A 27,233-nucleotide genomic window follows, 5' to 3' on the forward strand; every position below is an offset into this window, starting at 1 on the left:
TGGCAGCTTGTGTTAATGGCCGTCCAGTGCAAGCACTGTTGGACAAAGGAAAGGCATCCCAAATGTACAACATCCACTTTCTGAAGGAATGGAAGGAGAGGAAATCCTCTGTGGAAGAAAAGGATGTTCAGGCCAGTCATGTACCCACTCAAAGGAAGGATTTGCAAGAGGAAACGGTGATGCTGGCTAGGGACGTGGAAATGGAGGATGATGTGGAGGAGACAGATCTGTCCATGCTAACTACACCACAGAAACCTGATGTAAGTCACTTGTCTCCACAATCTGCCCTTAAACTTTTGCAAGTGTGTAAAGAATTCCCAGTATTGTTCAGTGGAAAGCCAGGAAGAACTCCACTAATTGAAAAACCCTACACCTATTCGTCAGCGGCCATACAGAGTGCCTGAGCAGATGGTGGAGCCCCTCAATCATGAAATCCAAACCATGCTGGATCTCGGAGTGATTGAACCCTCAAACAGTGAGTGGTGTAACCCCATTGTCCTTGTTCCTAAAAAAGACAACACAGTAAGAGTATGTAATGACCTTCGCAAAGTGAATGCCGTTTCTAAATTTGATGCTCATCCCATGCCACGTATTGATGAACTTCTTGAGAAGCTCGGCAAAGCTGTGTTCATCACCACCCTTGACCTGTGTAAGGGATACTGGCAAGTCCCTTTAAAGAAGGAGTCAAGGGAGTACACCGCCTTCCGTAGCCCAAAGGGTCTCTATCATTACACTGTTATGCCGTTTGGACTCCACGGAGCCCCCGCAACCTTTCAACGGCTAATGGATCGTGCTCTGCAGGGGTGTGGCCAGTTCGCTGCTGCCTATCTTGATGATGTGGTGGTTTTCAGCACTTCCTGGGAAGACCACCTCACTCACCTGCGTCAAGTCCTGCTTCGGATCCATTCTGCCGGGCTCACTCTTAACACCCAGAAATGTGAGTGGGCCAAAACTGAGGTGTGCTACTTAGGTTACCATCTTGGCAACGGGCAGATACGTCCTCAGGTGGACAAGGTGGAGGCAATCCAAAACAGTCCTAGACCCCGAACAAAGAAGCAGGTCTGTTCATTTTTGGGGCTTTCTGGGTGGTACAAAATATTTGTGCCCCACTTCTCTACCATCACAGCTCCTCTTGTCGAACTGACAACCAAAGCATCCTCTAATCCAGTAAAATGGACAGAAACCTGTGAAACTGCCTTCAAGAAGGTCAAAGCCATTCTATGCTCTTCCCCAGTCTTACGGAGTCCTGATTTCAACCAACGATTCCTTGTTCAAGTTGATGCCTCCGGTGTGGGCCTTGGAGCCGTCCTAGCCCAAGGAAAGGAGGGCGGGGAACAACCACTTCTCTATCTGAGCCGTAAACTGCATCCCAGAGAAACTAGGTACTCGGCCATTGAAAAGGAATGTCTTGCCATCAAGTGGGCTTTAGACAGCCTACGTTATTACCTTCTGGGACGGACTTTTGATCTCGAAACGGACCACCGGGCATTGAGCTGGATCAACTCCATGAGAGATAAGAACTCCCGTGTCACCAGATGGTACTTGGCGTTACAGCCCTTTTGCTTCAATATCACACATCGAGCTGGCAAAACTAACTTGCTAGCCGATTACTTGTCTCGTCTCCCTGAACTTGCTGTCGCTGGAGAGGAGGGAGGTAATGTGACAGTTTGACCCCATCCTGTCACTGTTTGACCTTTGGCTTCCTCTCAAACCATGCACATTTGTTAAGAAGCTCAACATTGACACACTACAAACAGCATGCTCCACAAACAAGTTGCAACCTGTCACTCACCATGGCTCTGAAGGTGTGGCTAAGAGAGTCAGGAAGGGGCTGAGGCCTTTATGTAGGTGAGCACACCTGCTGGGACTAATTAGGCCTAATTTGGGCCAAACCATGATTTTCAGTAACTGGGTGTTGAAGAGGGACACTGGACATTTGAAAGTTGTGTTGTCTAAGCCTGAATACACTGGGTACAAAAATGACTGCTTTACAAATACAGAAGTACAATGTCAATCAATCAATCAATATTTACTTATATAGCCCTAAATCACTAGTGTCTCAAAGGGCTGCACAAACCACCACGACATCCTCGGTAGACCCACATAAGGGCAAGGAAAACTCACACCCAGTGGGACATTGGTGACAATAATGACCCAGTGGGACGTCGGTGACAATGATGACTATGAGAACCTTAGAGAGGAGGAAAGCAATGGATGTCGAGCGGATCCAACAGGATACTGTGAAAGTTCAATCCACAATGGATACAACACAGTCGCGAGAGTCCAGTCCAAAGAGGATCTAAGACACAGCAGCGAGAGTCCCGTTCACAGCGGAGCCAGCAGGAAACCATCCCAAGCGTAGGCGGACCAGCAGCGCAGAGATGTCCCCAGCCGATACACAGGCGAGCAGTACATGGCCACCGGATCGGACCGGACCCCCTCCACACGGGAGAGTGGGACATAGAAGAAAAAGAAAAGAAACGGTAGATCAACTGGTCTAAAAAGGGAGTCTATTTAAAGGCTAGAGTATACAAATGAGTTTTAAGGTGAGACTTAAATGCTTCTACTGAGGTGGCATCGCGAACTGTTACCGGGAGGGTATTCCAGAGTACTGGAGCCCGAACGGAAAATGCTCTATAGCCCGCAGACTTTTTTTGGGCTTTGGGAATCACTAATAAGCCGGAGTCCTTTGAACGCAGATTTCTTGCCGGGACATATGGTACAATACAATCGGCAAGATAAGATGGAGCTAGACCGTGTAGTATTTTATACGTAAGTAGTAAAACCTTAAAGTCACATCTTAAGTGCACAGGAAGCCAGTGCAGGTGAGCCAGTACAGGCGTAATGTGATCAAACTTTCTTGTTCTTGTCAAAAGTCTAGCAGCCGCATTTTGTACCAACTGTAATCTTTTAATGCTAGACATGGGGAGACCCGAAAATAATACGTTACAGTAGTCGAGGCGAGACGTAACAAACGCATGGATAATGATCTCAGCGTCTTTAGTGGACAGAAAGGAGCGAATTTTAGCGATGTTACGGAGATGAAAGAAGGCCGTTTTAGTAACGCTTTTAATGTGTGCCTCAAAGGAGAGAGTTGGGTCGAAGATAATACCCAGATTCTTTACCGTGTCGCCTTGTTTAATTGTTTGGTTGTCAAATGTTAGAGTTGTATTATTAAATAGAGTTCGGTGTCTAGCAGGACCGATAATCAGCATTTCCGTTTTTTTGGCATTGAGTTGCAAAAAGTTAGCGGACATCCATTGTTTAATTTCATTAAGACACGCCTCCAGCTGACTACAATCCGGCGTGTTGGTCAGCTTTAGGGGCATGTAGAGTTGGGTGTCATCAGCATAACAGTGAAAGCTAATACCGTATTTGCGTATGATGTCACCTAGCGGCAGCATGTAGATGCTGAAGAGTGCAGGGCCAAGGACCGAACCCTGGGGAACTCCACACGTTACCTTAACGTAGTCCGAGGTCACATTGTTATGGGAGACACACTGCATCCTATCAGTAAGATAAGAGTTAAACCAAGACATGTAGACATGTGATAGTTACTTATGGTGTAAATTACAAAATAACTGATTTCTTAATTCCCCCTGTCAAATTGGTCCCAGCTAGTGGGCGTGGCTATGGGCTTTTTAAGTGGGGAAAATGCCCTGTTTCTGCCAGTCTGCTGTCTGTCACTGCCAGAGGAGGTTGTCTGTCCTGACCAAGAGTTTCGAGGTTCATACATCAAACCAACTACTGAGGTGATTATTTTGATGATGATATTATGTTGTGATGTAACCGGTTCAATGAGTTTTGTTGATTGCTAATTTATTTTTCTAAATCTGTTTTGTCATTCAATTCTTTACTTTGATATATTTGACGTTTGACGTTTTGATTGTGAATATATATATTTTGATATAATGGATGATTTATATTTTGATTATTTTTAATATGCTTTTTGATTAATTATATATAGGCCTATTTAAAGCATGCGACTTTTTGAAATATATTTAGAATAGAAATGTACTATATATAATATACAATACTAATATTGTCTTTATTTATCACTGTTACAGATTGTGGGTGCTTGGTCTTTCTGTTGTTGTTCACCTTTTGGGATTTTAAATAAATGTTAGTAAACTGTTACCACTGCGTGCCTTGCCATCCTTGATTTGAGGTCCGGTTTGCAAAGGTTACATTACCGTCACCCGAGGCGGGGTGTGACATTCTCAAAATCCAAAAACTCACAATAATTGGAGATATGTGCTTTTTGTTGAAAAAACAACACTTTGCTATAACAAAAACGTGTGTTTCAGGTGTATTCTATGGCAAGCACAATATTTTAGAGTGACAGGGTCAAAGGCCGAATCCATTTCAATTGAGATATTTGGATGTCGTCCAAGTGGCCATTGCACCAGCTGGACCCAAAGATCAAAAGGTGAAAGTTCAAAGGTTAGGTAGCTCTTGGTGACAAAGCCAATTAATAGATGAGGTGTGTGTATCAGGTTTATTAAATGTGTAGTTGCACACATATTCTCGATGGAATGCAAACAGAACACATTTTTGTTGTTTCCATCCTCAGGGAAGCACAGAGAGCATAAAAGACAGCCACATGCTGATGTCTCCTCTTTGGTATTAATGATGTGCTGTGTTGGTGGAATATTGACAGCGCGGGGAAACAAAGCGCCGTCCTTCAGGTGCGTTTTCGCATTCTAACATTCAGCACTGACAAGAACACAAAGTGCTGAGGGGAGATGTTTTGTGCAGTGTTATGCCGCGCGAACACAAAAGGCCTCTTTGCAAAGTGCGGATACAACTTTGCAGTTTAAAAAAAGGTTACGTCTTAGAAGAAAAAAAAACCAAAACGTTTTTTTTCACCGTTTTGTCACCTTGAAGGCAAGCCTCGGGGCAAAGACAAAGAGAGGAATGGTTCTCTTTGTGTGGACGAGCTGCTCAGCTTGTGCTTTCACCCATGTTACCATTGGCCTGGCCAACAGCTTGAGGCCCTCCCTGGCTACACAGTAATGGTGATTGATGACAAGGCTGGTCCAATCCCCTTTTGGGTCCCTTTGCGGCTTGACGCTTGCTCACATGGGGGGCGACTACAACTAATATATAAGAAAGAGCTTGATATTGTGGCTAAATTGCCATCCCTTTTACTCATTGGCTTTAAGGGATTGGAGCTGTCCAGTACTGAAATACTGGGACAAAAGTCACCTAAGACTGATCACAAAGTAAAAAGGTTATATTAGTATACTATTGATACACAAAGAAAAACAACCTTAACTAAAAAAGTCTTAATATTAGATTACTCACAAAATATTGCAATGTAATTTTAACGCCATCATGTAACATTTTGAAACAGTACAAATGTACTCTAGTAACATTGACTTTTGTTTTTAGAAATACCCTTTTGTCAAAAATAAAATGTATCCTTACAACTTCACGACTTTTCCATTGAACACAAAGCTGATCTACTACACATGTGCAAAGTGGATTGCATTTGTCAAGTGAGCAGAATAAGGCATCCTTGTCTTCATTAATAGGCAAAATATATGCTGATCGTCAAAATGCCGACAATACTGGAAAGAGAAGATGCAAATATTTATTTAGCACAGCAAAGTGATTTATTAAGACTCATCACCGTTTTGCGAGCACTAGGGTTGTACGGTTTACCGGTACTAGTATAATACTGCGATACTAATTAATCATGTTCGGTACTATACCGCCTCTAAAAAGGACCGCATCCAAACAGTGAAGAATAAGTGATTATTACATTTTAACAGAAGTGTTGATAGAATTAGTTAAAACAGAGAGTAAGCAGATATTAACAGTAAATGAACAAGTAGAATAATAATTCATTTTCTACCACTTGTCCCTCATCCATCCATCCATTTTCTACCACTTATTCCCTTTGGGGTCGCGGGGGGAACTCAGATACAATCGGGCGGAAGTGGGGGGTAAATCCTGGACAAGTCGCCACCTCATTAGAGGGCCAACACAGATAGACAGACAACATTCACACTCACATTCACACACTAGGGCCAATTTAGTGTTGGCAATCAACCTATCCCCAGGTGCATGTCTCTGGAGGTGGGAGGAAGCTGGAGTACCCGGAGGGAACCCACGCAGTCAGGGGGAGGACATGCAAACTCCACACAGAAAGATCCCGAGCCCGGGATTGAATCCAGGACTACTCAGGACCTTCGTGTTGTGAGGCAGACGCACTAACCCTTCTACCACCATGCTGCCCTTGTCCCTCATAATGTTGACAAAATAATAGACTTAGACTTAGACTTCCTTTTTATTCTCATTCAAATTTGAACTTTACAGTACAAATAAGAACGAAATTTCGTTGCATTAGCTCTTGGTAGTGCAGGATTAAAAAAAAGCAAAAAGGTGCAGATATAAATAAATAGATTACTGTACAGATAAATACATGGCACTTTTTCATGGAATGGAAAATGACACAATATGTTACTGCATGCGTCAGCAGACTAATTAGGAGCCTTTGTTTGCTTACTTACTACCAAAAAACAAGTTGTCTAGTATGTTCATTATTTTATGTAAGGACAAAATTGCAAAAAGAAACATGTTTAATGTAACATAAGATTTTTTTTGTTAAAATAGAGACAATAATGCCATTTTTTGTGGTCCCCTTTATTACAAAAGTATCAAAGTATCAAAAAGTATCAAAATACATTTTGGTACCAGTACCAAAATATTGATATCGAGACAACCCTAGTGAGCACTATTTAGGTTTTTTTTTAAACACATGTCAGAAAGATGTGCAAACTGACTGGCTACAGGATCAGTGCTCGCGCTGTGCAGACAGATGATGGACAGATGAGAATCTTCCATCATATGTGTCTGTGTCAACATTTTGGACAGTCAGAAATAAAAAACATTAAACATATCGTCTATTCATTTTATCGTTTTATAGCTGCTAAAGCAGGCATGGGCAAATTAGTCCGGGAGCCATAAAGCTTTTCAACCCGGTCGGCCGGACGTCTCTAAATTATATTTTCAAACCTTTACTATCAAAACTGGATCCACCCATATGATGTGCAGTGCGTTTTTTTAAATCACCGTAAGTCTTGAACTATAGAGAGTATTCCAATGGGTGGAGAATGCGCTTTTAAGTGAGATACAGGTTATTACGGTAAGCTACGTCACAGCAACTTCAAGCAGACCAGGCAAGAAGCAGAATGACCGGAGTTTGTTTACAGTTACAGTGTTCTACAACAAAGTTCTGTGCTGCAGAAAAGTAATGTTATATAGATTATTTTATATAGCTCTGTGGATGTTTGCGTTCATGTTTTGCAGTGTTTGTTACATATTTGTTGCATTTTGCTTTATTGTTAAGAATCGATCTTGAGACAGTTGTCCGGGAAGTAAAGAGGTGGGACGTCCATATGTTCCTAAAATTCTGTGTTTTATCGTTCATAATTAATATTACAAATCCCACATTATTTGTTTTGATGTGCATTATTTGATTCAGCGAAAAGGCTGTAAAATTCCATTCAGTTTTTGAGGTTAATATTTTTAGCATTCTGTCTGTCATATTGTGTATGTGTTGTGTGTTTAGCTTTTACCCTTTTCTATGTCTTTTTAGTAATTTATTTCACTAATGCTGAACAAGCTACACACATACAGCAGAACATATGACACTTTTTACAGCGGTAATATACGGTGTTAAAAACATTAGACACAGACAAACTCAGTGTCAGATAAAAAATCAGGAATAAAAGAATAAGAGCAGTGATTACTGTCACACAATCATCAGTCAGCCTACTCCTCTGTTACACAGAAACATCCAGCCAAATGACTTAATTTTTTTTATTGTCTTAATTTCTAAAATCCCCCCCCCCCCCCCCCCGAAAAAAAAAATTTAAGCTTCTCATACCTTACTTTTTCCTGATTATTCCCTTTAAAAAATGTTTATTTTCCCTAATATTATGACTGTATTTTCCTAATAATACAAGGACATTTTGTATCACTGAGATTTCGCCCCCCCCTCCATCCCCCCCAGAATATACGGTTAATTCTCATACCTTTATAACTTTTTCCTTTTCTGCTTTTTTTCTTGGAACTGAACTATTTTTCTTTCAATTGTGCCTCACACTGTTGCTGAAAGACCATTTCCATTCTAATACGGTGTTTTCCGGACCATTTGGCACACCGGATTATAAGGCGCACTGCCGATGAGTGGGTCTATTCAGGGTTTTTTCATACAAAAGACGCATCGAATTTATAAGGCGCGTTAAAGGTGTCATATTATTGTACTTTTTTTCTCAATTGAAAACACTTCCTTGTGGTCTACATGACCTGTAATGGTGGTTCTTTGGTCAAAATGTAGCATAGATTATGTTTTACAAATCATCATCATGTCGCTTTCTGACAGTCGTTTCAGGATGCGCCGTTTTGTGGGCGGTCTTAGTTACGTGGGTCACCTTCGACACCATAGTTTCCCCGTCATCTTTGTTGTAGCGTGCAAGGACGGGACTGGAAGAAATTTTAAAAGACAGTGCTAACTGTTTTAAAGACATTCAGACTTTACGTAAATCAATAACGGAGCAGCATCTCCTCATTCACCCATTAAAAACCGTATGACCGGAACTCTCTAATAACTAAAGTTCCTTGGGTGAATTATGTAAACTCACTACACCGCTATGTTTCAGTGCTTTTATGACGAGTTTACTGACAGATATGTTAGAACTTTACACTACTTTATAGTATACATGTAAATGGCAACAGCGAAGGTTGAATGTCCCATAATAAGAAGATAGAGAAAAAGAAGCTTATAGACTAGGGGGTTTGTACGGACTGCAAAGGCGGATGCGTGAAAGTTTTAGGATGCAGGGTCCCAAATACAGATCAGCAGGTACCAGAAAGCAAGAAGTTGCTTTTGCATAATATTGCTAAACAAAACGCCAGATAATATGTCTTACCTTATACACACACCATAATAATACTTGTATGTTGAAGCACAGTACTATCCTTTAAGCGATACTGCTTCATAGCATACCAAAGTCGTACTAAAACATTTTGATAGATTTTTGAGCGCCGTGTGTAATGTTCTATATTTTCAATGGAACATATAAAATGTTGGTGTTGTTTACTTGAGTCATATTGCAGTCCACATTTATCTCTTATCTTTGACTGCCATCATATTGCAGTCTACACGTATGTCTTATGTGTGACTGCCATTTACTGGTCCCAATTATCATTTCACCATGTACCAAATACAATAGCTTCAAGGTCGGTAAGCACAACCAAAATTATTCCGTACATTAAGCGCACTAGGTTATAAGGCGCACTGTAGAGTTTTGAGAAAATGAAAGGATTTTCAGTGCGCCAAATACTCAGAAAAATACGGTGCTATGTTTCTTGAGCTCTCCACATTACCAGATATTCTGCTACACTGTATCTGCCTACAGTATATGAGTTCATATACTGTAGTTGCTGTTTTGGATTCGTTTTGGCATCATTCAATGCTTGACTGCAGGTAATTTCCTTCCCTGGTTATCAGACTACAACTACTACTGCAGTACTGCAAGAACAGCACTGCCCGGTGTGACCTTACTCGTCTTCCCTTTGCAGTTCTCTGCCAACTACACGGACATGTTTTAAAGACTGTCAAAAACAGTCTTCTGAGAGCATTAACTTCTGATGCAAATCAACAAAAGTGTGTGCAGTGTCATCACTGACTCCTCTAAATCATATTCTAATGGCTGCAAAGTAATGATGGTGGCATTAAAATGGGCCTGTACTGCAGCTGTGCCAAGACGCAGCCTATTCAAAAAGACTTGAGACGGTCGTCATGCTGCCAAAAGTGTACCAACAAAGTATTGAGCAAAGGCTGTGAGTGTGCACAAAAACTTGTTTTTATGATGGCATTATGGCAGACCTGGGCAAATTAATGTCCAGGGGGCGCATGCAGCCCGTTAAGCTTTTCAATCTGGCCCACCGGACATTCCCAAATAATTTTTTTAGATATTTTAGATGGAAACCGTAGCCGGCATTATGATGTGCAGTGATGTTTGCAAATGACCTTAAGTCCTGAACTACACAAAGTATTTTAATAGTTGGAATCTGCACATTTGCATGATATACTACTTTGTTTCTATGGTAGCTCAGAAGAGGCACCAAGCAGTGTGGGTGGGGAGGGTTTCCACAGAGTGTTTCCAGAGGGGCCAGCCTGAAATGCGGGTGTCAGGGACAGACGTAGAAGGAGATTTTTACAGCAAAGTTCTTAAAGCTTAGTGATATATCAGATGTATCAGATCTTAAGTGGGGGTTTTTTACACTTCGCTTTCATATTTCGCTGTTTGTTACATTTTTGTTGCGTTTAGCTTGATTGGAAAATATGTCGATCAAGAGGGAGTGTGACGTTCATATGCTGTCAATATTCAGTGTTTTATCGTTCATAGTTATCATAAACCCCACATTATTTATTTTCATGTACATTCTGGGTGTCACATTCAGTAAAAAAAAATACAAATTGTGTTCCGTTTTTAAGGCGTTCTGTCACAACGTTTTTAGCATTCAGACATTATTGTGAGGTTTTGTATTAGTGTTCCTAAAAATAGATATACCGGTCCCCCAGACCCATTATTTTCTCTAAATTTGGCCCCGGAGTCCAAAAAATTTCCCAGGCCTGCATTATGGGATGCTGTGTGCACAGGTTTAAATGAAAATTTTAATATATTCCGCTTTTGGAATAATGCTTTCACATAACAAAAGTGAAGCGCCGTGAAATGCACTTGATTATAAGAACAAATAAGTTACTTCCTTACTGTATTTAGAAACACTACGAAAGACAACAGAAAAGTATTTGTAAACTAATTAACTTGCCTAATAACCTCCCAACTGCTGTGGTATGTCTCCCTTTAAATCTTTGCATCCATCAGTCAAGAAACATTTTCAGAAGCCTTTTCTACCTCCTCTATGACCACTCTGCCCTGTAGTGAGTGCACTCTGCACACAGACACGCACGCACACAACACACACACACACACACACACACACACACACACACACACACACACACACACACACACACACACACACACAGGATGAAATATGGATGCTGTAAACTTGCAGCTTTTACCACCAGTCTTCCCTATTCTCCTCCTGCTGCTGCTCCAGTACATGCTGGTCGTCTTGTTAACCTCGTCCTGCTTCACGGCACTGACACCTAGCTGGTGGTGTGTGCTCTAACAAGGCCGAGAAAAAAAGGAAAATAAAGACTCCTCCAGCGAGGAGGGATGAATAAAGCCAGGTTAGAGGGGCTCTTACAGTTGTGGCATAATGCTGCTGATTTGTCAAGGTGACCCAAACTGCTATCACTGTGCAATCCTTTGAATGTAGATTTCTTAATGCCACATTTACAGTTAATTTAGTAGTTTTAAAGGCACATTATTGCATGTCATGTCCAGGTAACTCCACAACACCATGGATTTCACCAACACTGTTCAGCTCTAAAAATGCAAAGTTATTCAAAATGAAGACATCTGACTCACACACACGCTTACTTGACTGGATGTTTTATGCATGTCCCCCCATCAGTAGTAAATATGAGTGAGTAATAAAACGCTTGGAGCTGTAAATAATTCAAAACAAACAGCTCTGATTGGTCCATGGCGTAGCCAGTACTTTGCATTTTAACATGCATGCATACATATTTGTACAATCCAGCCCATTTTAACCTTTCCACCATGCAAATGTCACTTGTCCCAATGCTTCCCAATGACCGGGGGCTGCACCACACACATACACACACACACAGCTTCTTTCCCACTCACCTCAAGCGACAAAGCACAGATGCAATCCACTGGAATGTGCGCGGAGGGGTAAAAAAGCTTTAGCACCGGAGTGCAGGTGCGGCACAAGCACGGTAGAGCGGCCGTGAAACAGCACTTTGCAGGAGCAGGACCTCCCCCTCCACCCCTTTTTATCGCTCTTTACTGCAGCCCGACTTTAGTTAGCGGCCGACAGGCGCTTCATCCTTCAGCTCCGTGCGTGATGGGTGCGCGTCGGCCACCTTAAGGTGCTCCACCAGCTCTGAGGGAGAGAAGCCAGATCAGTTTGAACAAAGACGGTTGACAGGCAGGCAGACTGCTCAAGCGCCCCCATTCAAAGAGAGGGTGGCGGTGTAGGTGGGAGGGGGAGGGTGGATGGTTAAAAAAAAACAGGAGGGGAGGGAGGGGGGTCTTTATATGACCATAATCCCACATAAACCTTTAAAGGTTCATCCAATGTCTGGAAATCAAATTAGAATGTCAGTCTGACCAGCAGCTTAATCTCATCTACAACTGATGTTCTCGCATGTCACACAAGTTTCCACACCTAAAACAAGATGACTCCGCTTAAGTAGAGAAAACAAGTCAGCGTAAAAATCTTTGAGTAAAAAAGTGTGTTCATGCCTGACACGGTACGGGGAAGAAGTGTGCACCATAACACGAGCAGATTATCTGTCATAGTGTTGTTGCTAGGCGCTCTACATGCATGCTTTTGAATAATGCATCTGCACGACTGTCCTGGAGGCACGGTTTTTGGAGTCCTATCGTGTGTGTTCCGACAAAAGGGCTGCAGGTAATTGCCCCACTTCAAGTTGATTTAGAGGCTCTAATAGGTACAACCTAATTTAAACGCATGCAATGCACACCATTTTTTCTGGTATGAACGCTGCATTGGATCCTCTCAGGCAGAAGTGGCCAAACTTGTTTGAAGTATACATTTTGTACATTGAAGATACAAAAAACAATCCAGTTTAGGTCAAACTATGGTAAGATGTCTGAACAAAACATCTGAATCTTTGCTGTGTGTCATTGGTGACAAACCAATTTAGAGTACTGTATTTTTCAGACTATAAAGTGCACTTAATATCCATTCATTTTCTCAAAAATAGACAGTGCGCCTAATAACCCGGTGCGCCTAATGTACGCCATAATTCTGGTTGTGACCAGTAGATTGCAGTCACACATAAGAAATACGCCAGTAAACGACACCAAAACTTTAAATGCCATCCATCCATCTTCTTCTGCTTATCCGAGGTCGGGTTGCGGGGGCAGCAGCCTAAGCAGGGAAGCCCAGACTTCCCTCTCCCCAGCCACTTTGTCCAGCTCTTCCCGGGGGATTCCGAAGCGTTCCCAGGCCAGCTGGGAGACATAGTATTCCCAAGGTGTCCTGGGTCTTCCCCGTGGCCTCCTACCGGTTGGACGTGCCCTAAACACCTCCTTAGGGAGGTGTACGGGTGGCATCCTGACCAGATGCCCGAACCACTTCATCTGGCTCCTCTCGATGTGGAGGAGCAGCGGCTTTACTTTGAGTTCCTCCCAGATGGCAGAGCTTCTCACCCTATCTTTAAGGGAGAGCCCCGCCACACAGCGGAGGAAACTCATTTCGGCCGCTTGTACCCGTGATCTTATCCTTTCGGTCATGACCCAAAGCTCATGACCATAGGTGAGGATGGGAACATTGATCGACCGGTAAATTGAGAGCTTTGCCTTCCGGCTCAGCTCCTTCTTCACCACAACGGATCGGTACAACGTCCGCATTACTGAAGACGCTGCACCGGTCCGCCTGTCGATCTCACGATCCACTCTTCCCTCACTCGTGAACAAGACTCCTAGGTACTTGAACTCCTCCACTTGGGGCAGGGTCTCCTCCCCAACCCGTGGATGGTATTCCACCCTTTTCCGGGCGAGAACCGTGGACTCGGATTTGGAGGTGCTGATTCTCATTCCGGTCGCTTCACACTCGGCTGCAAACCGATCCAGTGAGAGCTGAAGATCCCGGCCAGATGAAGCCATCAGGACCACATCATCTGCAAAAAGCAGAGACCTAATCCCGCGGCCACCAAACCGGGACCCCTCAACGCCTTGACTGCGCCTAGAAATTCTGTCCATAAAAAGTTATGAACAGAATCGGTGACAAAGGACAGCCTTGGCGGAGTCCAACCCTCACTGGAAATAAGAGATACGCCAGTAAACGACACCAAAACTTTAAATGTTCCATTGAAAATAAAGAACATTACAAACCGCGCTCAAAAATCTGTCAAAATGTTTTAGGGTTTGACTTTGGTAAACTATGAAGCCGCACCACTTGATGGATTTCTGGCGGATTAAACACATAAGTATCATTATGGTGTGTTTATAAGGACCGCAAAATGGCACCTGTTAGCAGAAATATTATCCGACGTTTTGTTTCACAATATTATGCAAAAGCAACTTTTCTTAGCTTCTGGTACCTGCTGATCTGCATTTGGGATTTGCATAAGTACTGAAAACGCGCGCCCTTCTGCCATTGTAGTCTGTGCCGTAGTTGATAAGCTTCTTGTTTTTCTCTACCTTCTTGTTATGTAGCATTCATCCTCTACTGTTGCCATTTCTAATATACAGAAGCGTAAAGTGCTTACTTATATCTGTCAGTAGACGAGCTATTACAGCGCTGAAAACTGTAGTGGGTTTACATAATTCACCCAAAGAACTTAAGTTATTAGAAGGTTCCAGTCGGATGGTGTTTCACGAGACACATTTCCGCCGTTGTTGTTGCATTATTGAATGAAAGTCTGAACGTCATTAACACAGTTAGCTCCATCTTTTGACACTTCTTCTACTCCCCTTCTTGCACGCTACACAGCTACAACAAAAATGAGAGGGAGAATACGCTGTCAAAGGTGAGTCATGTAAATAAGACCGTCCACAAAACTGATCAGTAAAACATAATCTATCCAACATTTTGAACCACCATTACATGTTATGTATACCACAAGATAGTGTTTTAAATTAAGAAAGAAATCATAATATGACCCAGTGACCTTGTGGTTAGAGTGTCCGCCTGAGATCGGTAGGTCGTGATTTCAAACCCTGGCTGAGTCATACCAAAGCCTGCTCGGCACTCACCATCAAAGGTTGGAATTGGGGGTTAAATCTCAAAAAAATAATTCCCGGGCACGGTCACTGCTACTGCCCACTGCTGCCCTCACCTCCCAGAGGGTGAACAAGGGGATGGGTCAAATGCAGAGAACATATTTCACCACATCTAGTGTGTGTGTGACTATCATTGGTACTTTAACTTAACTTTTAACTTTAGTGCGCCTTATAATCTAGTGCGCCTTTTGTATGAACATACAGTAGACCTGAATAGACCCGCTCATTGGCAGTTTTTCAATAGTTTTTCAATAATAATAATATTTTATGTTTATGACACTGTTTTTAACCTTCTGTCGCAAACTGGTCTATCAGCAAAGTTGCTCCACTGTCACTTACATTTTGTCCTTGGCATTCTGTGTGGTTTAAAGTTATGTTGCGGCTTTATACCATTGTGTTGTGACGTGTTTTTTGTTGTTGTGGCTTAAACAATCATGCTTTCGCTGAAAGTTTGGTGTTGTAATTTACATTATCATCTTGTGGTGTTTGCATTAGGTTTTACCTTTTTCAACCACTGTAGGTATCCGCGATTTTTGTTTTGATGGCGCCGCGGACGGGAAAAGAGACTTGAATAACGTTTAAACTTCATATAAAGTCTGTCATTCTTAAATCCAATGTATTTTTTTTTTTTAGTCTAACAATAGATGTATAGCCTTTTAAATCGACGTTGGATTGATACCTAGGGCCATTTTACAGTGCACAGGTCGATACACTTGAAATTTAGGAGTTTAAATCCATCTATCGCTATATCGATCAACTGTTACACTCCTAATCCCTTTAGTTCATTTTAGAATATGAGTGTCAGGTCTTACTACTCACACTTTGGTAATGTTTGTGTTTTCCTGTGTTTGTCGTTTTAATTCCTGTCTAGTGCCCTTATTTCTAGTTTCTAGTTGCTGTGTTTTTGAATCACTTGCTGTCCTTTGTCAGTATTTCCTGTTTGGTCTCTGTGTTTTGAAGCAACGCTCACCAAACCTTGACAGAAAAGATCCAGCCAGGGAGTGACCCTGCAGAGATTTCTATGACCCAGCGGCTAGACAAGATTTTGGCACCGATGGCCGCATTGAAGCGTTCTTCAGCCTCTCATCAGGCTCCCTCCCACCCATCCCTGTCGCTGTTGATCTCTCCGAGGACGTCTGGGACCCGTCCCTATATGTATTTATGCAGTTGGGGAAGGCACAGCTACTACTTGCTCCGATGAGGTCTTCCACGACATCCCTACTATGCCTCCCTGCTTGGATTACCTCATCAGCGATGTCATTTCCAGGAAGCTTTTTTGCTGCGGTGAGGTTGTCCTGGCAATGCTGCCTGTTTCTCTTCCGGTGGGGTCGTTGCCTGTCTCTCTCACGTCTGGCGCTCGCCGTCCTCGCCTGCAATAGAAGCGCCCATGTGGCGCTTGCCATCCTCGCTTTCAGCAGAAGTGCCCATGTGGCGCTCGCCGTCCTCGCCTGCAGCAGAAACGCCCGCCTGGCGCTCGCCGTCCTCGCCTGCAGCAGAAACGCCCGCCTGGCGCTTGCCATCCTCGCCTGCTGCAGAAGCGCCCATCTGGCACTCGCCCGTCCTAGCCTGCTGCAGAAGCACCCGCCTGGCGTTTATCTTCCTCCTCCTTGTTGGCCGAAACGGTGGCCAGTCCATGGACATCCTCTGCATTGACAACAACAGCGCCTGGGACCTGGACGTCAACGACTGCTGCTGCTGGGGCGTTCATTGAGGTCTTCTCTTTTTCCCTTAGCCAGCTGTGGCGATGTTCCACCTGACGCTGACATCTGGTTCTTTTCCCGCTGACTGTGGGGACATATGGCCTGGACTATTGGTCGGCCCTTTGAGGTGGGGACCGAGATTGGCGACCCTCCGCCATTCATCCCTTCACCCTCCCTTGGTTTTTGGACTTTCTGTTTAACTTAAAACGTCTGGTATGCGTTACAGGAAGGGGGGCTACTGTCATGCTTTCCACTGACAATGACATTGTCAGTGGCAGCACCAGCACCACGACAACAAGTAGAAACTACAAATAAGAGTGCTGGACAGGAATTAAAACACAGGAAAACACAAACATGACCACATTGTCAGTGGCAAGCCTGACAGTAGCCCCCCTTCCTATAACGGATACCAGACTTTTTAATTCCTGTCCAGGACTCTTATTTGTAGTTTCTACTTCTTGTCCTGGTGCTCTTGCTTTGTCAGTATTTTCTGTTTTGAAACACCTTTTACTTCTTGTTCCATGTACTGCCAGAACACCTGATTCTCATTAATTATTTTTATTTAGTTATTATTATTTAGTTCCACATCATTCTAATTTCTAGTCGGCTTTCTGTTGCCAATAAATTAGTTTAACTTACATTCCGCCTGCTTTTTCTGCATCCTTTGGGCCAGCTGAAAGCAACGCTCACCAAACCTTGAAAATGACGAATCCCAGTGACAACAGGTCTTAGGTTCAAAGTGGCCCACGGGCTTCACTTTGGACACACTTTCTCTGTCCAACACAATTCGTTTCAGTTGTTTGGATTTTGAAACAATTGATCCCATAGGAAATTATGAAAAAGAAGTAATCAGTTCCAGGGTCACACTACCACCTTACCATACATTAGCACGTTAATTGTCATACAAATGTAAAAAAAAGAAAAAAGCACCAAAACTTAAGATGTGACACCTACTGCACATCATGCATAATGTAAAAAGACATTAACCACAGCAAAAAGTACAACATCTTAACTTGGCAAGAGATCATTAAGGCTTACCTCATGTAACTTTCTGTGTAAATGTTCCTTTTTCTCTTCTCACGGGCCTTGCTTTGTCTTGGAAAAAAAAAAAGGAAAAAAAAAAGAAAAAATGCACAGGTTAATCATGTGATAGTTCTTGTAGTGATAACTTGCATGGCAACTGTTTGAACTCAAATGTTTTTGTGTCACTTTTCTGGATTGTAAAAGCAAGGGTCTAAACACAAAAAACTGTCAGTATCCCCCACCCTAAAAAAATATATATCCTGTATTTTCCAGACTATAAGGTGTAAAATCCTTTTTATTCCCCCTCAAAACTCAAAAGTGCGCCTTAAGTGCCTAATGTACGCAATAATTCTGGTTCTGCTTACCGACCTTGGAGATATTTTAATTGGTACATGGTGAAATGATAAGTCTGACCAGTAGATGGCAGTCACACATAAGTTATACATGTAGACTGTAATATGATGGCAGTCACACATAAGAGATACTTGTAGACTGAAAAATGACACAAGAAAACAACACCAACATTTTATATTTTCCATTGAAATTATAAAACATTACACACAGTGCTCAAAAATCTATCACAATGTTTTAGTACGACTTTGGTAAGCTATAAAGCCGCATCGCTGGATGGATTGTACTGTGCTTCAACATACGAGTATTATTATGGTGTGTATAAGTTAAGATGTTATCTGGAGTTTTGTTTCGCAATATTATGCAAAAACAACTTTTCTTACCTTCTGGTACCTGCTGATCTGTATTGGGGATCTGCATAAGTCCTGAAAATTTGTGTGGATCCGCCTTTGTAGTTCGTGCTACGCCGTAGTCGATAAGCTTCCTTTTTTTCTCTACTTGTTATGGGACATTCATCCTCTGCTGTTGCCATTTCTAAATATAAAGTAGTGTAAACTTCTTATATCTGTCAGTAAACTCGCCATGAAAGCGCTAAAACATACCGGTGTAGTGAGTTTACATTATTCACCCACAGAACTTTAGTTATTAGAGAGTTCTTGTCGGACGTTTTTTCACGGGACACAATTCCGGCGTTGTTGTTGCACTAGTGAGCCACGGATGAGGAGATGCTGCTGAATGTCATTAAAACGGTTAGCTCCATCTTTTGACACTTATTCCACTCTCAACCTTGCATGCTACACCGCTACAACAAAGATGACGGGGAGAAGACGCTGCCAAAGGTGAGCCACGTAAATAAGACCGCCTACAAAACGGCGCATCCTGAAGCGACTGTCAGAAAGCGGCTTGAAGATGATCTGTAAAACATCATCTATGCAACATTTCGACCAAAGTATCACCATTACATGTTATGTAGAACTGTGCCTTATACATGAAAAAAGATTGAAAATAGACCGTTCATAGGCAAGTGCGACTTATAATCCGGTGCGCCCAATGTCCATAAAATACGGTATAAATAAAAGCAAAGAAAATCTGCTAAAAAAAAGTTGAGGTCTAAACTCTCATTATGCTGACATCCTATGAAACGTCGCCACATAAGTTCAAGGCCTTGGTGTAAAAAGATCGGATTTGACAAACATAATCGGAATTGCGCATCACACCCAGCAGTGTAAACATGTAGCCAAGGATTGATTCTCTAAACAGTGTGATCTTTCTTTGGATTGTTGTGGCTTCTTCCAAAAGGAGCAGCCAAGGAGTGCTAAGAGAAGAAAGCAGTAAGACTTTTTGTAATCAAGCGACAATGTTTTGTTGACGTTTTACATTGACAGTGGTAAATCTCTTTTGACACCTGTAAAATAAAAGATGATTTCAGATGTGCATGTGCAGTACACTGCCATTACATTTAGCACTATCAATAAAATATTTTTTTGTTTTTGAAATGTATTTAGTGTGAAATGCTGGCATTGTTGGGTGATGCAGAGACAGCTAGATGACATGCAGGGAAGAAGGTCATTTTATTAGGAACACCTGAATCAAGTTGCAACAGCGTGGTCAAAAGAGGAGACTATGGGTGAAACAAGACAAAGCAATTTAGCAAACAGTGCCCAACACAAGCAATGAGTACGAGACAATACAAAACACTCAAAGTAATAAACAATGAAAAAAACGTCTGCGAGGCAACATTGGCAATTACCGGCAGGTGAGTCTTTTGGTGCTTAACAGGGGGCAGATGTGCAGATCAGAGCTCAAGCCAGAGATAAAGTGGTTGAGAACAAAGGCAGAAAGGAAGTGGAATGAAAAATAAGGGTGTTGGACGGGAAAGAAACAGCAAAACACAGGAAAACTACACACACAAGTCCAACCTGTCATGATCATTAGGACATTCTTGTCTTACTATCGGCATTTGGTAACGTCACACTTTATACTTCTTTGTGCTAAAATGGACAATATAAGTAATGAGTTTCCTATTCTGGAAAATATTATTCCTATAATTTCGGAGGAGAATTGAGGAAATTGACCAGCAAAAACACTCGGACCCTTGAAGTTTCACTGTAATTTTCTACTTCAGAGATGTTTCCAAATGCTTGTAAATGTGCATCAACTAGTTTATCCCATTTAGTATAAACATAAATACAATTGTGCTTACATCCCACTGCGAAGGCCCTGCCGTTCACATAAAGTGTTCAGTGTCATGCCTTATGGGCTAAAAGGAGCAAATGTATGCAAATTACAAGATGCTATTTCACACTAGCACATTAAATTAAAAAAAGACATGTTGCAATTAGAACCAACCAGCCCTGCATCCACGTGTGTGTTAATTTTACAAGCAAACATATTTTCGGTTAAGTTTCCTGAAGGAAAAAACCTCATCAGCGCAGTGAGAGTTGACGGGAAAAACAGTCAAACATAACAGCAGGGGGTCACCCCAGTCTTATTGCATCGCCAATTCCCTCTGAACACAACAGGAGGTGCGGGAAGACACGCTGAAGCTCTAACCACTGCTGCAATGCTGCAAATGTCTTTCGAGGCTCTTAAAACAACACGCTATTGCTTTCATTTATTTGGAAATTTTACAAAATCATTTAAATTAGCTGTTATGCTACATGAATACTACAAAATATATTCAACTATGGCTAAAAAAATATTAATAAATTGCCTTAAAAATGTTTTTTTTATCTAAGCAAAAACACTATCATTTGCAACAATTTCAAAGTGGTTAAGGCAGACTTGGACAAAATATGGCCCGTGGGCCACATGCGGCTCATTAAGATTCTCAATCCGGCCCGTCGGACGTTCGAAATAATTTTTTTAGACCTTTAACATCAAAACTCTTGCCGCCATTATGATGTGCAATGCAGTTTTCAAATGACAGTCAGTTTTCAACTATAGAAAGAATTTAATTGGTTGAAATCTGCGCTTTTGGGTGTTATGCGAGGTATTACGGTAATCTATGTCACAGCAGCTCAGAGAAGGAAAAAAGTAAAGGGGATGGGGTTTGTTTTCAGAGCAGCCAGCCCAAAATGCATGTGTCAGAAACAGATGTGGAAGCGAATTTTTACAACAAATTTCTGCATAAAAGGGATAATATATCATATTGTAGGAGTTTATTATACTTTGCATTCTTATTTTGCTGCTTTTTTTACATTTTTGTTCTGTTTTGCTTGATTGTAAAAGATGTCTATGGAGGAGCTGGTCTGAGAAGTAAAAGAGGAGCGACGTTCATATGTTGTTAATATTTAGTGTTTTATTGTTAATAGTTAATATTGTAAATCCCACTTTCTTTCTTTTCATGTACATTTTGGGTGTCCCCTTCAGTAAAAAACTGTAAAATTACATTCCTGTTTTTTTTTTTAGATGGTCTGTCTTAATGTTTTCGGACATTGTGACTTTTCGTATTAATTTTCCTGAAAAAAGGTACCCCAACACATATAGTGTACTGCAGATTTTTACAGATAAAAGTGCATATATCATTTATACACACATACACATTGGCCCACCAGACACATTTTTTTCTGTCAATGTGGCCCCCTAGTCAAAATAATTGCCCAGTTCTGGGTTATGGTGACATTTTTTGATTTTTTTTTTAACAGGCCTTTTGAAGTAACCAGAGAAAAACACAAACATTTTACTCACTGCATTACATAGACGTATATGCATTAAAGACCACTAGTTGGCGGTGTCCCTTCTCCTGGACCTTATCCAAATGATAAGGCTAAATAAAACCCAAATGAACTCAAACTACCGGTACTCACAATTTGAAAACGTAATAATGGAGTGAGAACAGGAAGGTCTTTGGCAGAGTCATGCATATAGAGAGTATGGCGAACTCCTCAATGATTGGTAAAAAGACTCTCAAATGACAACAGGTCGCCATGTTTGCTACCAACTTTAAGTGGATGGCGTGTGTTTGCGGTACCTCCTTGTTAGTTTTTCGACTTGTAAAAATGCCTTGTTATGCAGCATGGGGCTGCTCACCCACAAGAATTGTGGGGAGCTGTTACATCGCTGTCAGGCTTGCCACTGACAGTTTGTTTGTGTTTTTGTTTCTCCTCTGTGTGTTTAGTATTTCATGTCCTTAGTTCCTGTCTAGTGCTCTTATTTTGTCAGGTTCCTGTCTTGTTCCCTGAGTGGTGTGTTCCTCCTCAGCTGTGGCTGATTGGCACCTGGCCACACCTGTTGCCAATCAGCCCGCTCCTATTTGTACCAGCTTTGTCTTGTGTCAGTTGCTGGATCATTGTATTGTCATTGCCACATGTCGCTTTTGTCGTTGCTATCGTGTCGTGTCGTTTTGTTACAGCTACTACCTGTCGTGCTACATTTTGTCCTGGTCGTCGTAGCGGTAAGCTGTTTCTGTTAGAAATTAGCTGTTTCCAGTTTTTCCTGTTTGCTACCCGCTAGCTTCCATGCTAGGCCCTTTTTTGTTTCTTGCTAGCTTCTATGCTAAAGACCCTTAGTTTTTTATCCGCCTCGTGCGCGCTTTGTGTTAGTACCCTTTTGTTTGATTTTATCTTCGTATCTTTATTAAATCATGTTTGCTCACTCCATGCCTGCCTCCATCTCTGTATCTTGGGGTTCGACACCAAATAACCCAGACAATCGCTTTCCCCACAATCCAGAAAGAAGTATGGGAAGTTAAGGTTGGAGAGCCACCAACTTTTGCATTTAGCTCATGAGAAAACACACAAAAGCTAATACAAATACTAACAGAAGAAATAAACAAATAAGGAGACAATTTGACAAAAATAAACAATCTTTGAATCTCATTACTTTCTATTTAGGGCGGTATAGCTCGGTTGTTAGAGCGGCTGTGCCAGCAACTTGAGGGTTCCAAGTTTGATCCCCGCTTCCGCCATCCTAGTCACTGCCGTTGTGTCTTTGGGCAAGACACTTTACCTACCTGCTCCCAGTGCCACCCACACTGGTTTAGAAAATGTAACTTAAATAATGGGTTTCACTATTTTAAGCGCTTTGAGTCACTAGAGAAAAAGCGCTATGTAAATATAATTAACTTCACTTCATTCACATTGAAAATAAATAATTCAATTTGGTCAAAACAGAAGAGAAAGTCAAACAGGAATACAAATAGAGGGACATCAAAAGCTTAGAAGAAACCAAATTTTGGGTGTAATAATCAATGATAAAATTAACTGGAGATCTCCTAATATATATACATATATATATATACACATATATATATATATATATATATATATATATATATATATATATATATGTATATATATATATATATATATATATATATATATGTATGGCAAGAAATATGTTCTCCACCAAAAATCACTCCATATTCTCTACGACTCACTAATAATAAATCATGTTGGCTATGTAGAACATTCAAACCCTTTAGTTACTGAATCAAAATTATTGAAATTCAATGATCTAGTGCATTTCCAAACAGTTAAAATTATGTACAAAGCAAGATGAGGGGCAATAAGTTATCTATTTTGGTCATTCTATTTATTTTTTTTATATTTATTGCGCTGTCGGGAGCGTGTTATATGTTTGCTCACACTGCATGAATGTAGCAGCAGAGTGCGTGAAATACAGCTGCAAAATTATACTTTGAAAAAATAAAAGCATGTTTTATTTTTAGTTCATGAGATGGGGTATGTTTAGACCTATATAGACGTATTATTGTGATTTAACGTCAAAACAACTGCAATTACATGAGTGGGCCACAGCCGCACATGTCCCTGGTAGCAAATATGGCGCCTGTTGTTTAGTTGGCCATAGTCTTTTTATACTCGACCCTGGTTTTTAGAGTTTGATATTGCCATCTAGTGGCATTTTATAGGTATTACTGGAGTTAATTAACAGTTATACGTCAGGCTACAGTACTGAACTGTATCATTTTAGATATTGATCGTCAACACTGACTGTTACAATTACCGGTACCATCTTCGTGCTGAAATGTATCACTATTTGTGTTGTCAAATGATTAATTTTCAAACCAGATTAATTACACTTTTGCATTTTGATCAATCACGATTGATTGCAGTAAATTACTTGCGTAAGTAATTTGAATGAGATTTAAAAGAGATTTCAATAGTTTGACATAAATGCCATTTTTTTGTCACGATGTCATACACAAACACTTTTAAAGTGGATTTCTTGAATGCACGTCATTGATTTTTTCATATGCATTGACCTGCTCTGCCTTTCCAGTAACCATCTGCAATAAAAGTAAAAGAGCATGTGCGCTCAAAAGGAATTATACAAACCCCGTTTCTATATGAGTTGGGAAATTGTGTTAGATGTAAATATAAATGGAATACATTGATTTGCAAGTCATTTTCAACCCATATTCAGTTGAATATGCTACAAAGACAACATATTTGATGTTCAAACTGAAGAACTTTTTTTTTTTTTTTGCAAATAATCATTAACTTTAGAATTTGATGCCAGCAACACGTGACAAAGAAGTTGGGGAAAGTGGCAATAAATACTGATTGAGTTGAAGAATGCTTATCAAACACTTATTTGGAACATCCCACAGGTGTGCAGGCTTCTTGGGAACAGGTGGGTGCCATGATTGGGTATAAAAGCAGCTTCCCAAAAAATGCTCAGTCTTTCACAAGAAAGGATGGGGCGAGGGTCACCGATTTGTAAGCAAATTGTCGAACAGTTTTAGAACAGCATTTCTCAAAGAGATATTGCAAAGAATTTAGGGATTTTACCATCTACGGTCCGTAAAATCATCAAAAGGTTCAGAGAATCTGGAGAAATCACTGCACGTAAGCGATGATATTACGGACCTTTGGTCCCTCAGGCGGTACTACATCGAAAACCGACATCTGTGTGTAAAGGATATCACCACATGGGCTCAGGAACACTTCATGAAACCACTGTCAGTATCTACAGTTGGTCGCTACATCTGTAAGTGCAAGTTAAAACTCTACTATGCAAAGCGAAAGCCAATTATCAACAACATTCAGGAACGCCACCGGCTTTGCTGGGCCCGAGCTCATCTAAGATGGACTGATGCAAAGTGGAAAAGTGTTCTGTGGTCTGACGAGTCCACATTTCAAATGACATTCGGAAACTCTGAATGTGGTGTCCTCCGGAACAAAGAGGAAAATAACTATCCGGATTGTTATAGGCGCAAAGTTCAAAAGCCAGCATCTGTGATGGTATGGGGGTGTATTAATGCCTAAGGCATGGGTAACTCACACATCTGTGAAGGCAACATCAATGCTGAATGGTCCATACAGGTTTTGGAGCAACATATGTTGTCATCCAAGCAACGTTATCATGGACGCCCCTGCTTATTTCAGCAGAACAATGCCAAGCCACGTGTTACAACAGCGTGGCTTGGTAGTAAAAGAGTGCGGGTGCTTTCCTGGCCCGCCTGCAGTCCAGACATGTCTCCCATTTAAAATGTGTGCCGCATTAGGAAGCGTAAAATACGACAACAAGACCCCGGACTGTTGAACAACTTAAGCTGTACATCAAGCAAGAATGGTAAAGAATTCCACTTTCAAAGCTTCAAAAATTAGTTTCCTCAGTTCCCAAATGTTTATTGAGTGTTGTTGAAAGAAAATGTGATGTAACACAGTGGGGAACATGCCCTTTCCTAGCTACTTTGGTACATGTTGCAGCCATGAAATTCTAAGTTAATTATTATTTGCAAAAAAAAATTAAGTTTATAAGTTTGAACATCAAATATCTTGTCTTTGTAGTGCATTCAACTGAATATGGGTTGAAAGGGATTTTCAAATCATTGTATTCCGTTTATATTTACATCTAACACAATTTCCCAACTCATATGGAAACGGGGTTTGTACGTTACTAATATGATATTGTTTTGTGATTAGTTGCAGGAGTTAATGTGTTAATTTTGACAACCTTTATTAGTATATTACATTTATAAGACATTAATAGTACTGCTTAGGTTGCATTAATTTGTAGTTGTATGATTATCATGACATGTTCCTTCTCTGCCATTACTAGTACTCTTCTGTGGTGACATTGAAAAAAAGCCAAATAAAAAAACCCACTTGCAAAGTTTGTCCCTGAAGTCTCAAGGAGATTTGCTTCTGTGACATCACACGGAATAATACTTTGAACTCCAGGTTGTGTCAGACTTTTGAGGCTCATCGGCACAGAAGATTTGAGATTTACAACATTTTGAGGTTCCGTGCAAGAATTTTTATTCTAGGTCTTTTGAAACGCCCTATTTAAAATTCTAGCCAAATAAAAAAGATGCATTAGGCTTTTTTTGATAGCACAGAAGCAACTGAGCTGATAATAAATTGATGGTAGGGTTGTCCCAATACCAATATTTTCGTACCAGTATCAGTACCAAAATGTATTTAGATACTTTTCTAAATAAAGGGCACCACAAAAAATATGTTTATTATTGAATCGAAGAACAATTTTGGCACAATAAAACAGTGAACATGATTGACAACTTGTCTTTTAGTAGTAAGTAAGCAAAACAAAGTCTTCTAAATTGGTTGCTGAAGTATGCAGTAACATATTGTGTCATTTATCATTCTATTATTTTGAAAAATTATAAGGGGCACGCGGTAGAAAATAGATATTTAATCTACTTGTTTATTTACTGTTAATACATACTTATTTTCTGTTTTAATATGTTGTGTCCACACATCTGTTAAAATGTAATAAACACTTATTTTTCTGTTGTTTGGTTGCTTTATATTAGTTTTGGATGATACCAAAATGTGGGTGTCGATCCGATACCAAGTAGTCATAGGATCATACATTGGTCATATTTAAAGTCCTCATGTGTCTAGGGACATATTTCCTGAGTTTATAAACATAATTTAAAAGAAAATAAAAGGAAAAAAGATTTTGTGATGATAAGAAATACTGATGTAATCATTCTAGAATCCACTAGATAGGTCTTGTACTTGGTATCATTACAGTGGATGTCCGGTGGCATTTGTTTACATTGAGGAGCGCCAATGTAAGCAAATGCCATGGGTGGATTTACACCTGGCATCCACTGTAATGATACCAAGTACTATAGCGTATCTAGTTGATACTACTATGATTACATCAATATTTTTTATCATCACAAAATCGTTTTTCATTTCTTTTAAAAAAAAATCATATTATATTCATAAACTCAGGAAATACGTCCCTGGACACACGAGAACTTAAATTATGACCTATGTATGACCCTGTAGAG

General features: G+C 40.9%; 1 protein-coding gene across 1 annotated transcript in view; it reads right to left on the reverse strand.

The window, feature by feature from the left end:
* LOC133568336 (neurocan core protein-like) overlaps positions 1–12,125 on the reverse strand; it is a 117,218-nt gene extending 105,093 nt beyond the window's left edge. Inside the window, exon 1 of the mRNA XM_061920209.1 lies at positions 11,799–12,125. The gene's annotated coding sequence lies outside the window, so the exon portion shown is untranslated. The remainder of the gene's footprint in view (positions 1–11,798) is intronic.
* Between the last annotated feature and the right edge of the window lie 15,108 nt (positions 12,126–27,233).

Source organism: Nerophis ophidion, linkage group LG14, assembly GCF_033978795.1.
Source record: "Nerophis ophidion isolate RoL-2023_Sa linkage group LG14, RoL_Noph_v1.0, whole genome shotgun sequence".
NCBI lineage: Eukaryota > Metazoa > Chordata > Actinopteri > Syngnathiformes > Syngnathidae > Nerophis > Nerophis ophidion.